The sequence below is a fragment of the Pristiophorus japonicus genome, chromosome 5, assembly GCF_044704955.1.
Source record: "Pristiophorus japonicus isolate sPriJap1 chromosome 5, sPriJap1.hap1, whole genome shotgun sequence".
Taxonomy (NCBI): Eukaryota; Metazoa; Chordata; class Chondrichthyes; family Pristiophoridae; genus Pristiophorus; species Pristiophorus japonicus.
The window spans coordinates 247,823,936-247,841,128 of NC_091981.1; the positions used below are offsets into that span (position 1 = coordinate 247,823,936).

The window sequence follows — 17,193 nt, forward strand, 5'->3', positions numbered from 1 at the left end:
CCAATAGTGCTTCTCTGCCATACTTTTGTGCCTCAGCGGGGATTCCATCTGCTCCTGATGCCTTGTTCTTGAGCTGATGGATGACCTTTTCTATCTCGTGCAGGGCTGGGGTTTTGCGGAGATGGTGGCAGGTATCATGCTGCGGGATGCAGTCGCGTACACTCGCATCGAAGGCAGAATCTTGGCTAAGGAGATCTTCAAAGTGTTCCTTCCAGTGGGCCCCGACTGCCTCGGTGTCCTTAATGAGTGCCTCTCCATTCTTGGCCAGCTGTGGGGTGGGGCCTTGAGTGATTGGGCCGTAGGTGGTCTTGATTGTGCTGAAGAACCCTCACACATCATGTAGGTCGGCAAGATGCCAGATCTCCTGTGCTTACTCCACCCACCATCTATTCTTTAGGTCGCGGGTTTTTTGTTGGGCTTCGGCCTTCAGCTGCCTGTAGAGCTGCTTTGCTGCTCCCGAATTGGTTTGCTGCTTTAAGTTCAGAAATGCCTGGCGCTTGCAGCTTATTAGCTCCTGGATCTCCTGGTCGTTCTCGCCAAATCAGTCTTGGTGTTTCCTGGTTGAGTGACCGAGTGTCTCTTCTCAGGCGCTGGTAATGGAGGCCTTGACGGCAGACCAGGCGCTGTGGGCACTCTGCATCTCGAGGTCATCTAGGGTCGCCTGGTGCAGAGAGGTGCTGGCTGTATAGGGCTTTCTTAACTGGGTCTTTGAGTACCCCACCATTGATTTTCCTGCGGTATTGTTTCTGTTGCCGTCGCTGTTTTGGGACTATATTGATGTTAATGATGGAGCGGATTAGGCGGTGGTCCAGCAGTCGTCGGCACCTGTCATGGCGTGGGTGATGCACATGTCCTTGCGGTCCCTCGCTTGGACGATGACTTAGTCGAGCAGATGCCAGTGCTTGGAGCGAGGGTGTTGCCACGATGCTTTGTACTTGTCCCTCGAATGGAACAAGGTGTTGGTGAGAACAAGGTCATGTTCTAGGCATTTTGTCTGGAGCAGGATACTGCTGGAGTTGGTTTTCCCTATCCTTTCTCTGATGATCACGCCTCCCCAGAGGCCTGCGTCCTTACTGACTCTGGCGTTGAAATTGCCGAGGAGGATCAGCTTGTCATCCGTAGGGACTCTGGACAGGGACTGCTCGAGGCTGGAGTAGAATTCCTTTTTTGGTCTCATCTGTTGTGTCGCGTGTTGGGGCGTATGTGCTGTGCACCACGTCAGTGGAAGTCGGGCCGGTTCCCAGCGCTGTCCCAGCGGGCTCGGAGCGGGCGGGTTTGAGCCGGAGCAGGAGCTGGGGTCCGGACTGCAATGTAGACCGGGGACTCAGGCCTGCCGCTGTTGCTGCCGGCATCACAGGGTGTGGATGTCCGAGGTGATCGGCGGGGGGGGTGCTTGGTGCCTGACAGCTGCCGCGGGAGCCCGGACGCCACCATCTTGTATGTGTTGGAAGCCGCCACGGGGGCCCAGGAGTGCCTACACAGATTACTGCTATCAAGGTACAGCGCGAGCTGGTGCAGGAGGGCGACGGCAGCAAAGAGGGACATCATCAAGGTCCAGGTCGGTGATTGGAGCGTTGGCAGATACAGCAGGAGCGGCAAGGTCAGGGCGAAGGAGCGGCGAGAGATTGTAGAGGGACATGATCGAGGCCCAGGAGAGGCATGAGTTCGGGGCCAGAAGAGGCGAGGGCCCGGGGACAGTACGGGCTAGCCCACACTGCGATGTGTGTGCGCACTAGGTCTGTGCAGCAGAGCAGGTCTCCAGTCGTCTTGGGTAATCCTTGCCACTGGACCAAGACCTAGCTCTGTCAAGCCCGTGTGGTGGCTGGTGTGCAACGGCCACCACACGTTTTTTTTTAAATCCACGCACAGGCATCTTCCACCCTTCAACATGTAGTTCAGGATCTGGAATATTAGGTCTTTCATTGAAACACCTGTGAACTCATCCGTTTTTGGCATGGAAGTAAATCATCCTCGTTTCGAGGGACTGCCTATGATGATGATGATGTGCTGATGATCCGGGCTAGGGTAAGCCGGAGAGTCATGAGACATTCGCTTATCCCGCAGGACGAGTCTCTGAGATGGCCCACCAGCTCATTCTTGATGGCGAAGCCAAATACATGGAGGCGGCGTTCTTCTGGTTTGCTTATCCAGCGGCCTTCCCCTGTCTGCCAGGTCCCACTTAGAGCGGCGATGTCAACGTCGAAGCGTCTGAGCTCCCAGGCAACGATAGCAATACGACGTTCCTGTCTGTCGCTGTTGGGGTTGTCCATGAGGGTCCTGACATTCTAGGTCCCACACTTCATTTTGAAGGGTGGAAGATGCCTGTGCATGAGTTCTTTTAACGTGGGGTGGCCTTTGCACACCAGCTACCACACGAGCATAGCAGAGCATGGTTTTGGTCCAGTGGCAAGGGGGTCCGAGACAACTGGAGACCAGGCTCTACTGTACGGGCCTAGTTGCCTACGGTGGGATGCGAGTCGTAAGCTCGGCACTGAGCAGCGCCTTCAGGAGGTGGTGGGAGATCTGAGGTGTGATGAGGGGCGGGGATGAGAGACGCTGGGGCCCCTGCTCCATTTTAGCATCTCGAAGGGTCATGAGAGAAGTCAGAGTGGCTGCCGCCATTACCCCACGCCATGTGCCTGGCAGTGGCTCCGCCGCAGCTCCTCCAGCTGCATTCACTGCCGCAGATTGGGCCACCAGCCGAAAGGATACAGGGTCACCACCGAGGCTGGCTCCAAGCTGGCCAAAGGGATTCCAAAGGACGACGCCGGATCGGGAGAGGGAGATCAGAGTTCAGGCATTGGGAGGATTTGTTCCAAATCCTCAGAATCCAGAGAGGGAGCGTGTTCGGGGTGCAGTATAGAATTCCAGGAGATTCTTGGTGCTGCAGAGAGATCTGATAGATGGGCCCAGGTTGTTATCTGTGCAGCATGGGCTTATACTTTGGGGGGTGGGAAATGCACCTGCGATTAGGGCCGGGGGGAACTTAAGCTTAAACTTAATCAGTGGTGGGGGAAGAGATTGGGGGAGAGAGGGTGTATCAAGGCATTGACTCAATGTAAGGTATGGTTCACAGGCTCTCCAGCAGCTCCTCCACGCTTCCACTCTATTAACAGGGTAGATAAAGGGGAACAACTGGATGTAGTATATTTGGATTTCCAAAAGGCATTCAATAAGATGCCACATAAAAGGTTGCTATGAAAGATAAGGGCTAATGGGGTTGGGGGTAATATATTGGCATGGATAGAGGATTGGTTAATTGACAGAAAACAGAGTAGGATAAACGGGCAATTTTCCGGTTGGCAGGCTGTAACTAGTGGGGTGCCACAAAGATCAGTGCTTCGGCCTCAGCTATTTACAATCTATATTAATGACTTAGATGAGAGGACCGAGTGTAATGTATCCAAGTTTGCTGACAACACAAAGTTAGGTGGGAAAGTAAGTGTGAGGAGGACACAAAGAGCCTGCAAAGGCATATAGACAGGCTAAATGAATGGGCAATAAGGTGGCTGATGGAGTATAATGTGAGGTTATTCACGTTGGAAGGAAGAATAGAAAAACAGAATATTTTTTAAATGGTGAGAAACTACTAAATGGTTTTCAGAAAGATTTAGATGTCCTCGTACAGGAAATACAGAGGCTGGAATTTTTTCGAGAGAGGTGAATTGGGAGCGGGCGCCTCCAAGGCAGGCGGGAAATCTGGGGGTTCGGGTTTCCCACAGGCCCAGCCATTAAAGCCTAATTTGAATTTGAGTTCTTGAATTCCTGCCCGCAGCCAGTCAGATTGAGAGGCTTGCTAGCTGCGGGCAGGGTAGGGCTCATAGCGAAGTGTCGGTCTGGGGGAGGGATTGTGGGATCAGTATGGTGGGGGGGAAGGCAGGAAATCGTGGGGTCAGCATAGTTGAGGATGGATGGGGTTGGAGATCAGCATGGTAGTATCAAGTAGTATCGGGGGGGAGGGGGTGGCAGGAGCTGTATCTGGGGGTCAGCCGGAGATTGTGGCCGGCCTCAGCAACATCGGTGAGGTGGGGTGGAGGGGGGCGTGATAGGAGGCTTCCTGGTGGGGTCTCCGATCACGGGGGTGGGTTAGGCAGGGGCCCTGGATCCAGGTGGTAGGTATAAAGCCACTTGCCTCCTGGCTGCAGCAGTCCCCGCCTCGGTTTAACTGCCCAGTTTCACAAATTGAAATAGACGGCACGAATAGAAATAAATGGGTATGATCTGATAGCCATTACAGAGACTTGGTTGCAAGGTGACCAAGCCTGGGAACTGAATATTCAAGGGTATTTGTACAGGGCTTTGGTGAGACCACACCTGGAATACTGTGCACTGGTTTGATCTCCTTATCTGAGAAAGGACATAGTGCACCAAAGGTTCACTAGCTTGATCCCTGGGTAGTCCTATGAGGCGAGATTAAGTAGATTGGGCCTATACTCATTGAAACATATAGGATTCTGATAGGGATTGGCAGGGTGGATGTTGAGAGGTTGTTTCCCCTGGCTGGAGAGTCTACAACTAGGATAAGGGTAGGCCATTTAAATGAGATGAGGAGAAATCTCTTCACTCAGAAGGTTGTGAATCTTTGAAATTTTCTACCTCAAAGAACTGTGGATACTGAGTCAGTGAGTATATTTAAGGCTGAGGTAGATTTTTGGACTCTAAGGGAATCAAGGGATATGGGGATCAAGCGGGAAAGTGGAGTTGAGGTTGAAGATCTTATTGAATGGCAGCTCCCTGCTCCTAATTATGTTCTTAACAGATCAACTGTTATTGCTGGTGCATTTTCCAGAGATGCATGTTGAGTATCACATAGGATTTGCATTTGTACTTTTTACAGCCACATATCAGTCAACTCACCATCTGTAATGCCACAGGAGATCGAAAATAAAATGAGGATGGGCAGGTGCTAAGTACTTTGCTAATGACTTATAGAAACTACAGCTGTAACATGCAAACACTTTTGGGAAAAAGTAGATTATGGGTGTTTTTCTTGCCTTCATCAAGATGAAAGATGTCACAGTTGCTGTGACAAAAATGAAGCATTTCTATCCGAGACCTGTCATGATGGTATTCTTTCTATAATTGTACAGATGCATATTTAAATATTATTCGTCCTTGTCATTTTTTTAAGTATTTTTCAGCCTTTGTTGAAATTGGGCAGTCTGTCTGAACAATTAGAGAGGGATAGATAGGTCCGAGAAGAGATCTGTGAATGGTCAGCAACAAGTCAACACACAAAGGTTAATAGTCAAGGACTCTATGATCCAGTACACTGAAGTTTAATGGAGAGACACTGTTTATTTTCTCTCTTCTCGGGAGGGATGATTAAGCCTGTACTTTAAATCTAGTGTGCCACTGCCCTTCACTTATCCATTTACTGTTTAATAAATCTGTTTGGCAGTTTATAGCTAAAGTCACACGTTAGTGAAGTGTTTCTTCTATTGTCCTCTGAAGTTGAGAATGATCATGAGAACAGGTGATAAAACCATTACCTTACTTGTTACAGATTACCCAGCTCTTGGGCAGATACATAGGTACTTGCTGACAGGACTGGTCTGAGATGTTCAACCAGAGAAAATAAGAACATAAGAATTAGGAACAGGAGTAGGTCATCTAGCCCCTCGAGCCTGCTCCGCCATTCAACAAGATCATGGCTGATCTGGCTGTGGACTCAGCTCCACTTACCCGCCTGCTCCCCGTAACCCTTAATTTCCTTATTGGTTAAAAATCTATCTGTGACTTGAATACATTCAATGAGCTAGCCTCAACTGCTTCCTTGGGCAGAGAATTCCACAGATTCACAACCCTCTGGAAGAAGAAATTTCTTCTCAACTCGGTTTTAAATTGGCTCCCCCGTATTTTGAGGCTGTGCCCCTAGTTCTAGTCTCCCCGACCAGTGGAAACAACCTCTCTGCCTCTATCTTGTCTATCCCTTTCATTATTTTAAATGTTTCTATAAGATCACCCCTCATCCTTCTGAACTCCAACGAGTAAAGACCCAGTCTACTCAATCTATCATCATAAGGTAACCCCCTCATCTCCAGAATCAGCCAAGTGAATCGTCTCTGTACCCCCTCCAAAGCTAGTATATCCTTCCTTAAGTAAGGTGACCAAAACTGCATGCAGTACTCCAGGTGCGGCCTCACTAATACCCTATACAGTTGCAGCAGGGACCTCCCTGCTTTTGGATTCCATCCCTCTCGCAATGAAAAAATGCTTGAGATGCTACTGTAAGAACAGCTTTCAACCAGAGTCATCAGAGGCTCATTTCATCCTCAAGTAGAATGTAAGTAATGTGATGACTGGGAATCGAACCCAGGGCAACTGCTTGGAAGGCAACCATGCTTTACCACTGCACCACCATCACACAACTCTGTAGAATAAAATCCCCAAAAGGTTACAGATAATTTTTCATTTTAACATTTATCAACATGAGAGATGTCACTACCAAGTGGAACTTTGAGCCAGTTAATACTCTATCTTATGCTCAGCCTACTAAAGAGAACTATTTCCCATATCATTTCACCAATTTCCTTAAATCTCTTCTCCGTTTCTTTTGGATGCTGTGTGAGCTTGTCAATTAGAGCTGAATTGTGCCCATGAGATGCATAGGCAACTCTGAAACTGCGACAGCCCAAACTCATTTTATTTACATTCAGCAATTGGGAGATCATCAGTCTGAGTTCAATTCAAACCCAGCTCCCAAGTAAAATGTTGCAATGCACTATAGACCCAGCCCTCCAGAAACAACAGCACAATACAATTCGTTAGATATAGTCCTTACTACTAGGGGGATCAAGGGGTATGGCGAGAAAGCAGGAATGGGGTATTGAGGTTGCATGTTCAGCCATGAACTCATTGAATGGCGGTGCAGGCTCGAAGGGCCGAATGGCCTACTCCTGCACCTATTTTCTACGTTTCTATGTAATATCCGGGTGATGTAAAGTGGCGTGGGAAATAATGCTTTCTAAAAAAGTATCGTGGTTTTACAGTAGATTTAAGTGGGCAAGTGTGGAGTCATTCCATGGTTATCTAACTTAGTAGGTCAACTGACAAACTAAAGAATGTACAGCAGATCTTTTGACAGCATTCATTTGAAGCCTTTCAAAGACAAAATTCTCATGTGTTTTATTTACTACTGGCAGTTTTACCAACAGCATTCAAAGACTCATCTGCATGGTCCAGGAGAGCTAACTCACAAGGCCACCTAACAGAGTGTAAAAACTATTGGTAAACAAAATGTATCTTCTTCTTAGGCAGTCCCCCGGAGTCGAGGATGACTTGCTTCCACACTAAAATGAGTTCTAAGGTGACTGATGAGACCAATGCAGGATCTACAAACTCTGTCGCAGGTGGGGCAGGTAGTGCTTGAAGGGACGGGTGGGTGGGGTCTTGGTTTGTCGCACGCTCCTTATGTTTGTGCTTTGCTTCAGCTTGCTCTCGACAAAGAGACTCGACAGGTTCGGTGCCTTCTCGGATGGTTCTCCTCCACTTTGAGCGGTCTTGGCCAGGGATTCCCAAGAGTTGGAGATGTTACATTTATTTTCAGAAGCTTTCAGGGTGTCCTTGAAACATTTTCTCTGCCCTCCTGGGACTCGCTTGCCGTGATGAAGCTCGGAGTAGAGTGCTTGTTTTGGGAGTCTAGCATCGGGCATATGGACAACATGACCCGCCCACCGGAACTGATCGAGCATGGTCAATGCTTCGATGCTGGGGATGTTGGCCTCAGAGAGAACACTGATGTAGGTATGCCTATCCTGCCAATGGATTGGCAGGATTTTGGGAAGGGAACATTGGTGGTACTTCTCCTCCAGTGCTTTGAGGTGCCTGCTGTACATAAGTCCATGTTTCTGAGCCATATAGGAGGGCGGGTATCACTACTGCACTGTAGACCATCAGTTTGTTGCTGGGTTTGAGATCCTGATCTTTGAACACTCTTTTCCTCAGGCAACCGAATGCTGCACCACACTGAAGGCGGTGTTGGACTTCGTCATCGCTGTCTGTCCTCGCTGACAGTAGGCTCCCGAGGTATGGAAAGTGATCCACATTGTCCAAGGTCTCGTCATGCATCTTGATAATCAGGGGGCAGTGCTGTGTGGGGGCAGGTTGGTAGAGGATCAAATGTATACCAGAAAATATATATCACAGTACTGACCCACGAGTGAATAGTGTCCTCATACATTCAATAAACAGCAATTTTATCCACTAAAGGGGAAAAGTGCAGAAAATGTTTTATTTTAAACTATTAACTCTAATTTTATAAAACCACACATTGAATGATTTCAGCTATTAATTAACTGAAATTAAAAGGTCAGGAAAATGTTCAATTAGAACTATACAGTTAAAATAAATTCAAAATGGAAAATTGTGACCAATATTATGTCCTGCTGTCCCTTATCAATGTTTTAAAATATGAATAAATGTTTTAAAATATGAATAAATGTTTTAAAATATGAATAAATGGAAAAATAACAGTTCAGTAGTCACACCACTAAAGTGAGCAGTTTTTTGGACATTACTGGTGTAACTCTGCTTTGATCAGAAGTTGATTGGGATTGAAGAATCACAGCAGCTGACCAGCAGATGGCGCTTTACAATTGGACCAAACTCAAACTGGCCATCTTGGGCCTCTGGAAAAAGGTCTGAGTTGCATCCTGTTAAAAAGAAATCATAAACAATTAGAGATTTTATAGCAACAGGATATTCCCAAGTATCCAGAACCTATTCATGAAGAAACACAATCTTTACAGTCTTGTTACATAGAATTTTACAGCTCAGCAACAGATCATTTGGCCCAATAGGACCACATGAGCTTCCTCCCAACTTGCCTCATCTCACCCTATCAACATATCCTTCTATTCCTTTCTTCCTTGTGTACTTATTTTAGCTTACCCTTAAATGCATCTATTCTATTCACCTTAACCATTCCATGTGGTAGTGAGTTCCACATTCTCACCATTCTGAGTAAAGAAGTTTCTCCTGAATTCTATATTGGATTTATTAGTGACTACCTCATATATTGACTGGTTACAGGAGAACACGGATATTGTGCAAATTAATAAAAAGTAGCAGCTGCATTATAAGCCCATACATTACCTGGGAAAATAAGTTTTTGTTCTTTAACAAAATGGTAAATTTCCTCGATACCACATTTGTTCTCGCCACTAGAAAGATGAATCTCTACTTGAACTGGTACTTTCAACCACCCATAACATTGCAGTTCTCACCTAAGACACATCAAATGGCTTACTGTCTATAACAAAACACTGGTACAACCACATCTGTTTCAGCACCACATACAAAATTAACCCACTCGAAGATTTGTGGGCCATGCCTTTTGGACGAACTAACTTCACGACTGTCATTTCACAAACAAATGTTTAGAATGTAAACAAACCCACCATGGATCATACTACCCCAGGCTAAGCAAAGTTACAGCCTAACACTCTAAACTATTCAGTAAAATTATCAAAGTATTGAAATGAGCATTGTAACGTAATAGTAAATTCCAAAACAAGCCATGGAAGCAGGTAAGAGCTAGTTTGAATGTGAAACTCCGGGACAATAATGGAGCAATGTACACACCTATACCTAGCAAGGCCCATCAGTTGCAGGCAGATACGATAAATGTCTCAACATTGAAAATGGCTGGGCACTTCACATGTAACCATCATACATTCTGAGCTGGCAAGTGTTTGGAGTGAGACTTGTGATCTAAGCCTGTGATGCAGATTATAAACCCAATGAACCTAATGGATTTGTGTTTACTTTCAAGAGTGAGCTACATCATACCAGCGGCTATTTTTAAACTAATATACAATTGAGTCTCAATCAACAACCTGCATTTATATAATGCCTTTAATGTGCAAACAGTGCAGAGGCACATCATCAACCAAATGAGTGATTTGACAGTTCTACATTGTATTATTTAAAATATCATTTTATAAATAAACATTTTAATTACATTTGACTTATTGAAATATGCACTAATTTCAGTAATCAAATGGCAGATTATCACTGGATAGAGTATCAGTGATTATATCTCAATCATTTTAGTGAGGACGTCACCATATCATCTACCGGGAATGCCTTGTCAATACAGTACTACCGCATTAACTCCACTGTTTGAATGATTAAAAGAAACACAGGCGTGATTTCTAGGCAGCAATCTCAAGTCTGGCTTCCAAAATGATTGCAGAGCACTCCAGTTTTGTTTTTGTGGTCTGTTATGTTAATGGGGCCATTATGGGACATGCTTTAGTGCTGCCAGGGCCACATAGATGCCTCTCGGCTCTCCCCAGAGGTTGTAAATCCTGTAAATGAAGATGAAGTATTAACCTCACCGGATCAGCCTTAGCCCCAGGTACAACTTGGCTCACTGTTAATGGGTGTGAAGCTTTAGCTCCGTGACTCACTATCATACCATAAAAAAGTTAAATGAAGTATTGAAATTTGCAACAGTATCAAACTGCCAGCCACAGGGACCTTTTTAATTGTGATTCAGGAGTTTGTATTTCTGTAAAACAGTAGTACTTCACTTTATAGGCAGCCGGCCAGAGTTAATGCAATAACCAAAGATTTTATTTATTTTCAGCAGTAATGGTACATTGTAATTTAAATGATTAGAGAGCAACTTAAAAAAGGTGCGTGTGTATTGCTATGTACGGTACTTGCATATTGTTAACTCAACACTAGATGGCCCCCTGATGGAAGTCAGCACATTGTAGCAATTACAGTTCTCTTGTACCCTGTATTACTTTGTTTTTCTTTGACGGGAATGTTCTAGAGGGTCTGAATTTTTTTTTTAAGTTATTACCACACCAAAACGAATGTTTCTTTAGACATAAAATGTATGCCCTTTGAACCCAGTGTTGGTGGAAGTTTCATTTGGGATTGTGATGATCCTGCCTATTATAAATCCCAGAAGGTTCTTGGGAAATGGGATGGTGGGGCCAAGTGAAGGTGAATGCAGTACCAGCGTTGCTGGGAAATCAACAGAACTTCTAGCCGAAAATGGCTGCTAGAATTGCACACTCCTGGTCCCAGGCCAATTCAGCAGAGCTGGGCACTTCCCCTGGGGACAGCCTTTAAAGGTTGACTAAAAACAGCTTTGACCCCTGCTTCACTCCACAGCTGATCAGCTGTATGAAACTAAAGGCCTGGAAATCAGTCCGAGAGAAACAGATTGGCAAAGGTTGGCAAATGTTACACTTATTTGTTTGGTTTTATATTGAGTCGTGAAGCTAAAACTTCACGCTGATTCAACAGTGAGTCACCGAGCCAAGCTGTTGCTGGGGCTGACTGATCGTTTCAGGGGATTTCAACCCTGCAGTCTTTGGAGAATTGAAAGGCATTTCACGTGACCCTGGAGGCACTGGCAGTTCCCACAACTGAACAATATCGTTACAAGTGTGGAGATGGAAAGAACTGCCATACTTCCCAGAGCAAATGTATAAAATAGCACCTCAAACTGGTGAACAGTACCTCACCTTTGGGATGCTCATGGGCGAGCTCAGTGATACATCAACCCACCACTGACAATGTGACATTTGCTGGACCATGAGGTCTAAACTCAACCCAACAGAAACTGAAAAGTGAATCAAGCGTATATTGACTTACCCATTCAAAAACAAAGCTAGGACCCTCTCATTAGTAGGTGCTTGTCTCAGGATGGAGTTGATTTGTACCTAATCATCAAAATTTTAAATACCGACACAATTAATGACTCTCTTTGGTAAAATGGTGCAAAATCTGAACACTGGCACAGGGTTTCCCGTACATTATTCAGCACTCGGAACTCCTGCACTTGGCTTATTATCTTGGACTCAGTAAAGTAAATATTCATAATTAGCTTTATTCATTGTTCCAACTCAAATCAAAGTTCTATTTCCTGTGGAAATTATATTACCACATCTTTTACAAACCAGAACATACTCACTACGCTCTTGGGTTATTTAGAATACATTCTCTGGCCTTCAACAGTTGCCTATTTCATCATTCAATTAACCATGTTCTCCCTTTCTCTCCTGGGGCAGTGGCTCGCACTAGATACAGTGACATGCCAACTAGATAGTGTGCATCAGCGGTTTATTGAACGATGGGGAGGAGAGGTCATATTTGCCTGCAGCCAATCCTTAATTGCTGGTTGGCCTTGGGGGTGGGGGGGGATGACTTCTCATTCTTTCATCAGCCTGGAGCCAGCCATTTCATGCAGGAATGCTGTTCATTTTCCAGAAATCCTAGTAATCGTTTAGCAACTGGGTAGACTAGAGCCCACTTGAGGTGAATCTTTCGCTCAAGGGAACTACTCATGCCAGAATGACCAAAGAGCATGAACAGAAATGGTCATGTGCTCCCAGACTAAATCACAGCGTGAAGGTGGGGAGAGGAGGAAGAAAAGACAAGACAGCGAGTTAAAAACCTAGAACAATAGCAGAAGAAACAAAGATCAGGAATGAAATAATAGAGAAGTGCACGCAACAATAATTGGGTTCCCATTGCTCTGTCAGTTTAGATAGCATGCTTCAAGAGACAACAACTGAACAGAGATTCACCAAATAGGAGGAATAAAACAGTGAGTTAGACTGGCAAAGGTGCTCAACATAGCATCTGCCTTCATTACTGACAACTCAAAGCCAGCTGTGTTCTTCAATTAAAAAAATTATACAGCAAGCATCTGAACGATAAAGACAGATTAACGTTTCGGGGGGTGGGACCCTGCATAAGAAATGTGCTCTTCAATAAATATCATCAGATAAAGCAAGTTTAACACCCAAGATTAGGGCTGAATTATTTTCCCCCCACACACACATTAAAATTTTTTGCACAATTCTGAAGAACTCTGAATATTGTATGACGCTGGGAAACTGTGTGATTAAAGCTGTTTTGATATTATCACTACTGAGAACATCTCAGGGTATGGTTCCTGTGGCCAAATCTCTTGCAGTATGATTCAAAACCTCATCATTGTGGTTTCCGACTTAACATGTACCAAACACATTTCACCTGTTGCCCACTGCTCAGCATAGTATGGGATCACCATTTCTTTTTTTTTTAATTCAAAATTATACATGTACTTATGCTGGTTTTCACTAACGTGTAGTTCTATTTTGATAGTTCTAGGAACACAGCAAACGGTTAAATCGGCAACTGACAGGGGTTCAGACATTTGATGTGCTCTAGCTTGTGAAGTACCTGTGACTGCAAACTCTGCCATCGAAAGGACACAATACATCCTAAACAAACTTAATTATCGTGGCAGCTCAATTGCCAAAAATCATGGAATGGTTCCACTTAAACCCTTTACCTACACAAAAATTAATCTGTTTGTAAAATCACTCTGCACATGGCCAACTTGGTGAAATGGCAGCCGAGTGTCATTGACTCCCTCTGTACAGTCAGTGTGGGTGACTCCCTCTGTACAGTCAGTGTGGGTGACTCCCTCTGTACAGTCAGTGTGGGTGACTCCCTCTGTACAGTCAGTGTGGCTGACTCCCTCTGTACAGTCGGTGTGGCTGACTCCCTGTACAGTCAGTGTGGGTGACTCCCTCTGTAGTGTGTGGCTGACTCCCTGTACAATCGGTGTGGGTGTCTCCCTGTACAGTCGGTGTGGGTGTCTCCCTGTACAGTCGGTGTGGGTGACTCCGTGTACAGTCAGTGTGGGTGACTGTGTACAGTCAGTGACTCCGTGTACAGTCAGTGCAGGATCTTGCAGAGACATCGTTGATGGTATTTCTCCAGCTCTTTGAGGTGTCTACTGTACATGGTCCATGTCTCTGAGCCATCCAGGAGGGCGGGTATCACTACAGCCCTATAGACCATGAGCTTGGTGCTGGATTTGAGGGCCTGATCTGTTGTGTATGGATAAAGAGTCAGACTGAACACTGAGCTCAAAATAAAGTGTGATCTTAGTCTTTTATTGCAGGTCTCCAGAGTGCCTCTCCAACCTGTGAAGCCTCCTTAAATACCTGTGCTCCCAAGGGATTATGGGAGTAAATACAAGTTTACATATATAACAACACTCCCTCCCAGCCAATAGTGCAACTATTTACAATGTGAGTCGATCTGGGGCCCTTCTTGCCCTGGTTGATTGTCTCGGTGTGAAAGCTGGTGTTGTTGAATCATTTGTTGGGCCCTCGCTGGGTTGCTGGGCTGCTGTGGATGATGGGTTCTGCTTCGTGGTCAACCGTGGTGCTGGTTGCCACTGGTGTGTATGTTGGGGGATCAAAAAAGGTAGGGTCCAAGGTGGGTTGCTCAGGATAGTCCATGAATCTGAGTTTGATTTGGTCCGAGTGTTTCCGGTGAATGAGTCCATTTGAAAGTTTGACCCGAAACACCCTGCTCTCCTCTTTGGCCACGACAGTGCCAGGAAGCCACTTGGGACCGTGTCCATAATTTAATACAAATACAGGATCATTGATTTCAATCTCGCGTGACACATTTGCACCATCATGGTATGCACTTTGTTGAAGCCACCTGCTCTCTACCTGTTCATGTAGATCAGGGTGAACTACCGAGAGCCTTGTCTTAAGTGCTCTTTTCATGAGCAGTTCAGCAGGTGGGATCCCAGTGAGTGAGTGGGGTCTCGTGCGGTAGCTAAGCAAGACTCGGGATAGGCGAGTCTGCAGTGAGCCTTCAGTTACCCTCTTCAAGCCTTGCTTGATGGATTGCACTGCTCTCTCTGCCTGACCATTGGACGCTGGTTTAAACGGGACAGATGTGACATGTTTGATCCCGTTATGGGTCATGAATTCTTTGAACTCAGCATTGGTAAAACATGGCCCATTGTCGCTCACCAGGACATCGGGTAAGCCGTGAGTGGCAAATATGGCCCGCAGGCTTTCAGTAGTGGCAGCGGACGTGCTAACCGACATTATCTCATATTCAATCCACTTGGAGTACGCATCTACAACCACAAGGAACATTTTATCCAAGAACGGGCCTGCACAGGCGATGTGTACCCTAGATCATGGTTTGGAGGGCCAAAACCATAAACTTAGCGGCGCCTCCCTGGGTACATTGCTTAACTGCGAGCATGTATTACATCTGTGAACGCAAGACTAATTCCACATCGATACCGGGCCACCACCCGTGGGATCTGGCTATTGCTTTCATCATTACGATGCCTGGGTGGGTACTGTGGAGGTAATTGAGGAAGGTGTCACTGCCCATCTTGGGGACCACTACTCGATTGCCCCACAAAAGGCAGTCTGCCTGAATAAAGATTTCATTTTGCGCCGCTGGAACGGCTTTATCTCTCCCTGCATTTCCACTGGGACATTGGACCAGCTCCCATGAAGCACACAGCTTTTGACTAGAGATAATGAGGGGTCCTGGCTTGACCAGGTTTTGATCTGCCAGGCAGTGACGGGTGATTGCTTACTCGCAAATGCTTCCATAACCTTGGCTAGATCTGCGGGCTGCGCCATTTCCACTCCCATGGTGGGCAATGGCAGCCTACTGAGAGCATCGGTGTAGTTTTCTGTGCCTGGCCTGTGGCGGATGGCGTAGTTGTATGCGGACAACGTGAGCGCCCATCTCTGAATTCGGGCCGATGTGTTGGTATTTATCCCTCTACTCTCGGAAAACAGAGATATAAGTGGCTTATGGTCAGTTTCCAATCGAATTTTAGCCCAAACAGGTATTGATGCATTTTCTTTATCCCATTAACACACGCTAACACTTCTTTCTCAATCATGCTGTAGGCTCTCTCAGCCTTAGACAGACTCCTGGATGCATAAGCAACCAGTTGCAGTTTCCCGAAATCATTAGCTTGTTGCAATACACACCTGACGCCATATGACGACGCATCACATGCTAGTACCAAACGCTTACATGGATCATAGAACACAAGCAACTTGTTTGAGCATAACAATTTTCTCGCTTTTACAAAGGCATTTTCTTGGCTTTTGCCCCAAACCCATTCACCCCCTTTTTGTAGTAAGACATGCAGTAGTTCTAACAGTATGCGGTAAGAAGTTACCAAAGTAGTTCAAGAGTCCCAGAAACGACCGCAGCTCCGTCACGTTCTGTGGCCTCAGTGCGTTCTCACTTGCCTCCGTCTTCGCGTTGGTGGGCCTGATGCCGTCCACCGCAATCCTCCTTCCCAAGAACTCCACTTCAGGTGCCAGGAAAACGCACTTCGAGCATTTTAACCTGAGCCCCACGCAGTTGAGTCGACTAAGAATCTCCTTCAGGTTCTGCAGATGCTCGACTGTGTTCCGACCTGTGACCAAGATGTCGTCCTGGAAGACCATGGTGTGCGAGACCGACTTCAGTAAACTTTCCATGTTTTTCTGGAATATTGCCGCCGTTGATCGGATTCCAAACGGGCATCTGTTATAAACAAAAAAACCTTTGTGCGTGGTGATGCAGGTGAGGGTCTTCGATGATTCCTCCAGTTCCTGCGTCATGTAGGCTGAAGTCAGATCCAGCTTCGTGAATGTCTTTTCTCCCGCCAGCGTTGCAAAGAGGTCATCAGTCTTTGGTAGTGGTTGTTGATCCCACAGGGAGAAACGATTGATAGTTACTTTGTAATCGCCACAGATTCTGACGGTGCGGTTTCCCTTGAGGACTGGGACGCTAGCACTGGCCCACTCGTTGAACTCGATCGGTGAAATTATGCCCTCTCTTTGCAACCTGTCCAGCTCGATCTCTACTCTCTCATCACGTACGGTACTGCTCTTGCCTTGTGATGGATGGGTTGCGTCCTCCGGAATTAGGTGGATCTGCACTTTTGCTCCTTGGAATTTCCCGATGTCTGGTTCGAACAGCGAAGGAAATTTGTTTAAGACCTGGGCACACGAAGTGTCGTCAACGGGCGATAGCGCTCCGACGTCGTCCCAGTTCCAGCATATCTTTCCCAGTCAGCTCCTGCCGAGCAGCGTGGGACCATCGCCCGGTACCACCCAGAGTGGTAGCTTGCGCACCGCTCCATCGTAGGAGACCTTTACGGTAGCACTGTCGATTACAGGAATCAGTTCTTTTGTGTAAGTTCTTAGTTTTGTGCGAATTGGAGTTAAGACTGGCCTTGATGCCTTGTTGCACCACAACCTTTCGAAAGTCTTTTTGCCCGTGATGGACTGGCTCGCGCCCGTGTCCAGCTCCATTGACCGGGAGTCCATTTATTATCGGGGGACAATTTATGGTGAATGTGTGCACCCCATGTACCTTTGTGTACTCGATCTGAGGCTC

General features: G+C 46.3%; 1 protein-coding gene and 1 non-coding gene across 2 annotated transcripts in view; both read right to left on the reverse strand.

Moving 5' to 3' along the window:
- Window positions 1-6,294: 6,294 nt before the first annotated feature.
- Window positions 6,295-6,367, reverse strand: trnag-ucc (transfer RNA glycine (anticodon UCC)). Its single transcript has one exon. It is a non-coding gene; the product is annotated as a tRNA-Gly (tRNA).
- Window positions 6,368-8,577: 2,210 nt separating this feature from the next.
- The window catches only part of znf438 (zinc finger protein 438), a 345,274-nt gene continuing 336,658 nt past the window's right edge, over window positions 8,578-17,193 (reverse strand). The window contains exon 8 of the mRNA XM_070881520.1: window positions 8,578-8,654. The gene's annotated coding sequence lies outside the window, so the exon portion shown is untranslated. The remainder of the gene's footprint in view (window positions 8,655-17,193) is intronic.